The sequence below is a fragment of the Myotis brandtii genome, unplaced genomic scaffold (assembly GCF_000412655.1).
Source record: "Myotis brandtii unplaced genomic scaffold, ASM41265v1 scaffold1213, whole genome shotgun sequence".
Lineage (NCBI taxonomy): Eukaryota > Metazoa > Chordata > Mammalia > Chiroptera > Vespertilionidae > Myotis > Myotis brandtii.
In genome coordinates, this window is record NW_005354228.1 from 117,343 (window position 1) to 125,033 (window position 7,691).

At 46.1% G+C, this 7,691-nt stretch overlaps 1 long non-coding RNA gene across 1 annotated transcript in view; it reads left to right on the top strand.

Annotated features, from left to right (window-relative positions):
• Positions 1-4,692: 4,692 nt before the first annotated feature.
• Positions 4,693-7,691, top strand: part of LOC106724726 — a 9,839-nt gene continuing 6,840 nt past the window's right edge. Inside the window, exon 1 of the long non-coding RNA XR_001360563.1 lies at positions 4,693-4,852. This is a non-coding gene — a long non-coding RNA (uncharacterized LOC106724726). The remainder of the gene's footprint in view (positions 4,853-7,691) is intronic.

The following is a 7,691-nucleotide window of genomic DNA, read 5'->3' on the forward strand; positions in this document are numbered from 1 at the left end:
CCCCTGTGCGATTCTGTGCTGGTGGCAGCTGTACCAGCAAAACAGCAGCGAGAAGGGCCTCCAGAGTCCACACCTGTGCAGAAGGGCATGTTCACTGTGATACGAGGCACTGGGGTCCCAAGCGAAGGTGACAAATCTCTACTGATTTTTTTTCTGTGTCCTCTTATCACTTGGCTGTGGAGATGGAAACAAATGTGGAAAGTGCACTTCAGAGTGGGGTATATGAGCACGCACAACACACTGGCCAAAGAGATCTAAAGAGGAGGGTGGGCAGCTTATGGAGCCAGGAAGTACCGTGGAGATGGCAGACAAAGGGGAGCTTAGGAAAGCAAACCAGTAGGGTTGCTTCCAAACGCCTGGGCTCAGGCCTCTGCCGCACCTGCAGGAGCCCAGCACGAAGCGGAGCATGATAAACTGAGGACTGAACTCTGAGACGGACCTCTTCCCAAGTCCAGACTGGCCAAGGCAGGGGGCATACGGGGGCTGGTCTAAGTAGAACTAAAATACAGTAAAACGGGACTGACAGAAACCACCCAGGCTGGCTTGAATTTGGGGCTTGAAGCAATTGGCTCACCTGCCTGCTTTTTTAAAAAAATTCTTCACAGGATTTTAGCAAGATCCAGAGTTGTGTAACATAATATTTATTATTTATGAAAGTGTATTTATTGATTTTTTTAAAGAGAAGGAAGAAGGAAAGGGAGAGAGAGAGATTTATTGTTCCACTTATTTATATACTTATTGGTTGATTCTTGCATGTGCCCTGACTGAGGACCAAACCTGCAACCTTGGCACATCAGGATGACATGCTAACCAATTGAGCTACTGGCCAGGGCTATATAACATAATATTTAAAATATTCATAATATAATCCATTGAAAGCAAAAAATTATAAGATTTTCTGATGGATTTTCAATGTAGGTAGATGTAATAATATGAGTCAACTATACTACAAAGGAGGGAGGGTGAGAAAACATAGATTGGCCCTGGCTGGCATGGCTCAGGGAGCTGAGCATTGCCACATGTGCCAAGAAGTCACCAGTTCAATTCCTGTGTGGGCTTGAACCCCAGGAAGGGATATGCAGGAGGCAGCCGATCAATGTTTCTCTTGGTGACATTTCTCTCTCTCCCTCTCCCTTCCTCTCTCTCTAAAATCAATGAAACTATATCTATTTTAAAAACATATATTAGGTAAGGTATCTGCATAACACTTGCTGTGGTAAAATATTAATTCTAAGTAGAAAGTGAAAACATCTACATTATAGAAGGTCAGGGGCCATCATGACCTAAACGACCAGACGGATGACTGGTCACCAGGAAGTGCATGGGCACCTCTCAGTCCCTCCCCTGCAGCCCACAGGCTCCTATCAGAGCAAGGCTGGCAGCAGGCGGGCAGGAGGGGCAGCGTGGGGCGGGGGGGGGCGGGGAGCAAGGCAGGCACGGCAAGTTTGCTAGCCTCTGGCCCAGGGCCGGGCTAGAGCCCTAACAACCTCGCCGCTGCTGAGGCAGCTGTGGATCAGGCTCAGAGAGAGAGGCAGGGCCTGATCCACAGCCACCACAGCTGCTAGTGAGGCCTGGAGAGAGAGAGAGAGGTGAGGCCTGATCAGCAGCTGCCATGGCTGCTGGCGAGGCCTGGAGAGAGAGAGAGAGGCCAAGCCTGATCAGCAGCTGCTGTGGAGGCTGCAGATCAGGCACAGAGAGAGGCCCAGAGAGAGAGGCAGGGCCTGATCCACAGCTGCCATGGAGGTTGCGGATCAGGCCCAGAGAGAGGCCTGGTGATAGGCCTGGAGATGCTAACTGGCATAGAAACCAACCAATCAGAACCAAATCTAGGTGAACTGTGAGGAGCCAATGGCTGCCTAGGAAGTGGAGCTTTTGATGCTGACTGGCATAGAAACCAACCTATCAGAACCTAATCTGGGTGAACTGAGAAGGCAGAACCTAAGGTGGGGACTGAGGAGGGTTTTAAGGGTAACAGCTGTTTGGTGTAAGGTGTAAGAAAGCGGTTCAATTTTTTAATGACTGGTTTGTCAGTATAGTACATATGGCTGGCTATTAGTCTAGATATAGGGGTTATGTATTTTTATCTGCTAAGAGCATCTCCTCCTGCTGAAAAAGCCCCCCCCCCCATTTAAGCAATCCTATCCTATATAATCTATTTATACCAATAAAAGGGTAATATACTAATTAGATTGGGTCAACCGGCCATCTTCTGGATGTCTGACTTCCTTCCAGACAAAGCCATGGTGGTGGGGGCCGAAGCAGAGGCAGTTGGGGTGACCAGGATGGCAGGGAAGGGCAGTTGGGGGTGACCAGCCAGCAGGGGAGAGCAGTTAGGGGCAATCAAGCAGGCAGAGAAGTTAGAGGCGATCAGGCAGGTAGGCAGAGTGATTAGGGGTGATCATGCAGGCAGGAAGGTGAGTGGTTAGGAGCCAGCGGTCCCAGGATGCGAGAAGGGTGTCCAACTGCTGGTTACAAGGATCGGGCCTAAACCGGCAGTCGGATATCCTCCAAGGGGTCCCTGATTAGAGAGGGTGCAGGCTGGGCTGAAGGAACCCCTCTCCCCCATGCATGAATTTTTTGCACCAGGCCTCTTGTAAGTAATAATATTTTAATCCCTTGGGTAAGCACTAAGACAGATAAAAATATTGTTACAATATAGATAAATTAAAATGAAGCAATAACAATGCTCCAATGTCCCAGAAGGAGGAAGGAAACAGAAAATAGGGGAACAAAAAGAACCTGAGGATATAAACAGAAATCAAACAATGAACTAGTAGATATAATTTCAAACATATCGATAATTACATTAAATGTAAAATGTGTAACCATAGTATTCAAAAGACTACTACTATTAGAATGGATTTTTTGAAATGACCCAACTATATTTCCTATACAATAAACATATTTCAAATATAATGATATAGGTAGATTAAAAGGATACAGACAATATATTTCTTTGTCTGAACATTAATTTAAAGGAAAGTTAGAGTATCTGTACTAACATTAGCTTAACTAGACTTTAGAGCAAAGAAAGTTACCAGGGGGTAAAAATGATGTCACATGAAAACAAAAGAATGTATTTGGAAGAAGACATAACCATCTTAAATGTGTGTGCACCAAACAGCAGAAATTCAAAGCACATGCAGGAAAAACGGACAGCTCTAAAAGGAGAAACAGACAAGTCCACACATGGACCTAGAGACTTTAATGCTTTTTCTCAGATATTGATAAAGTTAGTAAACAAAATCAGCAGGGATAGAGAAGAACTGAACAACACCCTTACTTCATAATTGCTGGGTCTACTAGACAACGCAACAACAGCAGAGTGCACAGCATTTTGATGTGCACATAGAAAAGTATCTAATACATTTCTTACAGATATCTTAGGTTAGAAAACAAACATTGACAAAAATAGCATACTTATACAAAGTATGTTCTCTATTTACAATGGATTTATAATAGAAATTAATAACAGAAAGAGAGCAGAAAAAATCTTAATCTTGAAAATTAAACATTACATTTCTAAGTGATCTCTGGGTAAAAGAGGAAGCCTTGGGGGAATTAAATAATATTTTGAACAGAAAAAAAATGAAAATACAATATATCAAAATTTGTAAGATGGGAATGCCATACTTAGGGGAAACTTATAGTGTTAGTGCTTATATTAGAAAAAGAAAATACGTAAATTAATTATCTAAACTCCTACTTCAACAAATAGAAAGAAGGAAATAATAAAGATAAGAGCTGAAATTGATTATATTGAGCACACACAAAAAATAAAAAAATTAACAAATGTTAGTTCTTTCAAAAGCAAAGAAACAAAAAGAGAGAAGACACAAATTGCCAATATCAAGAAAGAATAAAATAATAACACTAAAGACCCTGCATATCTAAAAAAGGATAATGAGACAATAGTATATATAACTATATGGACACATATTCGGCAACCTAAATAAAAATAAACAAATTATTAAAGATGGCGGTGTAAGGTACAGACCTGTGCGTGCTGCCTCCCACAACAACATTGAAAATACCAACTATAAGACAAAACAGCTATCATTCAGAACCATGGGAAATCTGGCCCAGTGGAAGTTCTACAACTGGAAGGAAGGAAAGAAGAGCATTGAGACTGAGTAGGATATGCAGAGGCCCCAAGAACAGAGGTACGGAGTCGCGCACCAGGCGGCTGCAACTGGAAGCTCGTTTTTTTTTCAATCGAAAGGGGTTACAAACATTCGAATCCACTGAGCTTGTTTGGGGCGGGATTCTGAAGTCCCAGACCCCTACGGGGAGAGGCAGGATGGCCTTGCAGTGGGTCGGAAAGCGAGGGTGGCTTTCTCGCGGAGCTGCTCGCCGGCACTCGGGTCGCGGAGAGGCGAGGAGTCGAGGAGATGCCATTGCTGTTTGCTCTGCCCTGGTGATTCCCTGAGACCCCGCCCTACTCAATTTACATCACCGCTCAAGCTGTGCCATTGGCACAAGGAACCACCTGTGCTTTTGAAGCTTAACCCAACAAACTGCAGATTTCAACTCCTCGAAACGCACAAGCAGGTCCACCAGATCCAGTCTCACATGGGACACTGGGAGACGGCAGACAAGCAGTCTGTGCACTTAGTAGAAAACGAAATCCAAGCAAGCATACCAGATATTCAGCCAGCAAGAACGCCTGGATATTTTGTCCAGCAAGGAGCCGCCCAACAAAAGACAGAATGCCAAACTTCGTGTTGACCAGTTAAAGTATGATGTCCAGCACCTGCAGACTGTTCTCAGAAACTTCCAACATCAGCGATATGCAAGGGAGCAGGAGGAGAGACAGAGAGAGGAGCTTCTGTCTCACACCTTCACCCCCAACGTGGGATTCGGCACCCCCTGCAAGGCTGCGACGGCCCCTGCGAGGCTGAGATGGCCCCTGTGAGGCTGAGACGGTCCCTGTGTGGCTGAACACAGGGACACGTTGCAGATGGAAATAGCTACATTTTCCATGTGTATGACACGGCAACAAAAAGCGTACACCTATGAATGAGGACAGTGCGGGGGTAAGGGCAGAGGGTGGGGCGGGAACTGGGTGGAGGGGAGCTATGGGGGGAAAAAGGGGGAACAACTGTAATAATCTGAACAATAAAGATTTATTTAAAAAAACGAGTCTCTTGCACACAGCATATGTAAGGATCTTGTGTGGTTATCCATTAGGCTACCATATGTCTTTTGATTAGAGCATTTAATTTATTTTGCAATTAAAGTAATTGTTGATAGAAAAAAAAACCATAAGGTATCAAAGCACACTTAAGATAAAATAGATAACCTGAATTGTGCAGAACTAATAAATAAATTGATTTCATAGTTTAAAACTTCCAAAAAAATAAATCTTCAGACCTAGAATGTTTCACTGTTTAATTCTACCAAACATTTAATTACATTAAAAAATTGACACCAATTCTACAAAATTTCTACCAGAAAATAGAAGGTAAGGGAGCATTTCCAAAGTTATCCAATGTGACCAGAATTTTCCTAATACCAAAACTAATAAAAGAAAACTACAGATGAACATTCTTTATAGACATTGACAAAAGAATATTTAAGAAAACATTAGCAAATTGAATCCATCAAGAGCTGTGTTCACACGCCCATGCTGGGTCATGGAGAGCAGTGCCCTCCAGCTTCCTCTGCTCATAAAGCTTCGCCTTCACTCTTGGTGAGAACCAAGTGCTTCGAGGGCCAGTCCTTTGTCTGCAGCGGTTGAGAATAGTGAATTCTGGGCTGATGGGTAATACAATGGTCACTGGCATAGGCCAAATCAGTCATAAAATAGCTGTGATGCAAAAATTAAATATTTCTCAATACCTAACAAAGAAAACACCACTGAGATACACAATAACTTGGATGAATCTCAAAGCATTATGCTGAGTAAAAATATAATCTCAAAGGGTTACATTTTTCTGCTTATATGATATTTTTATAAAGAGAAAAACTGTGGATAGGAGAGGTCTGTGGCTTCCCTGGGTTGGGGCTGGGGTGGGTGTGACAGGCAGAGGGAGAGCACTAAAGGGAACCCAACGTAATGATTATGTGAATCTATGACATAGGCTCACAGTTGTGCCTAAGGAAAGTAATACAACAATCTATATGTATAAAAGGCTAATATGCTAAGTGTCCCTCCCTCTGTCCGACCGGTTGCTATGACACATACTGACCATCAGGGAGCAGACGCTCAATGCAGGAGCTGCTGAGCTGCAGTGACTTGGCAGTGGCCGTTCTCGGGTGATGCACCCCAAAACCAGAGAGGAGGGAGTCCGATTCCTCACGGAGCCCCATGATTCCACCTTCAGCTGTGGGTTATGTTGTTGCTGGGCACTGTCATCTCCAAATCTTGTTTACTGCACACTTGCATTTGTGTTCCACACCCTGTACGACAGCAACTTTGCAGAGTGCCCTCTCAACACTCCGGGACTGCTCAGGGGATGCCAGAGAGCCAATTTTGGCCCTATCCCCACAGGCCAGGCCGAGGGACCCCACCTGCCAGAGGGATCCCTCTCGCTCTGCAGATGCTGGGGAGGGACTGCAGGAGATTGGCTTCAGGGTGTGTCCGGCCCATCTCACCCAGTCCCGCCCCACCAACCACCTTCTAATTAATTTCCTTTCAATGTGCACAAATCCATGCACCGGGTCACTAGTTAATAAATAATAATATGAGAATAAATTCTGTGTTTCACGTTCTCACATCTGTAAACCTACTCTTGCCCTGCCCTGTGTATATGTGTTAACATTCATACAGCTGTATACCAAAAAGACCAATTTTATTACATGCTAATCCTAATCTATAAAGAGCCAGGGTCCGTAACATCCAAAATGACCAGAGGGACAACCAAACACCAGGCTGAGCGTGCGGCAGGCTCGGGTCGTAGGGACTTGTGGTGGCGGGGACAGGGGCGGGGGTGGCAGAGCCCTGCGGAGGGCGGCCTGTACTCCCCTCATGGCGGTGGCGGATATGAGCTCTCCTGATGGCCCACAGGCACTGCTGCAGCTCGGCCCGGAGGCTCTGCTTGGTGCCGTTCATGGCCACCACCACATGCTGTGGTATAAAACACATTGTGTAAGTTAACAGAAGCACAGGCACCACCTCCATGCCACACACCCACTTCCGTCAGTCCCACTGGCCCTGGGGTGTCCTCCCTGAGCTGTTTCCGGTGAGGCCTGTGGGAAGATCCTGTCCTCAGAGCACCTGCAGTGGCAGTGAGTCCTGGGTCACTGCAGCGCCCACGGCAGGAGGGGGCTGTGGGCCCCGGCTGGCTGGGATGCGTTGGAACTCTGGGTCTCCCGTGATTGGAGGCATGGCTGGCCCTCAAACTGGACCCTGACAGGAGGGAGGAGGGCAGGGGAGGGCAGTTGGGGGCAAGATCAGGCCTGCAGGAGAGGGCAGTTAGGAGCGATCAGTCAGGCAGAGGCAGTTAGAGGCGATCAAGCTGGCAGGGGAGAACAATTGGGAGCAATCAGGCTGGCAGGGGAGCAGTTAGGGGTGATCAGACAGGCAGGCAGAGAGGTTAGGGGCAATCAAGCCAGTAGGCAGAGGCAGTTAGGGGCAATCAGGCAGGCAGGTGAGTGGTTAGGAGCCAGCGGTCCCAGATTGTGAGAGGTATGTCCGATTGGAGAGGGTGCAGGCTGGGCTGAGGGAATCCCCCCCCCCCCTACAATAT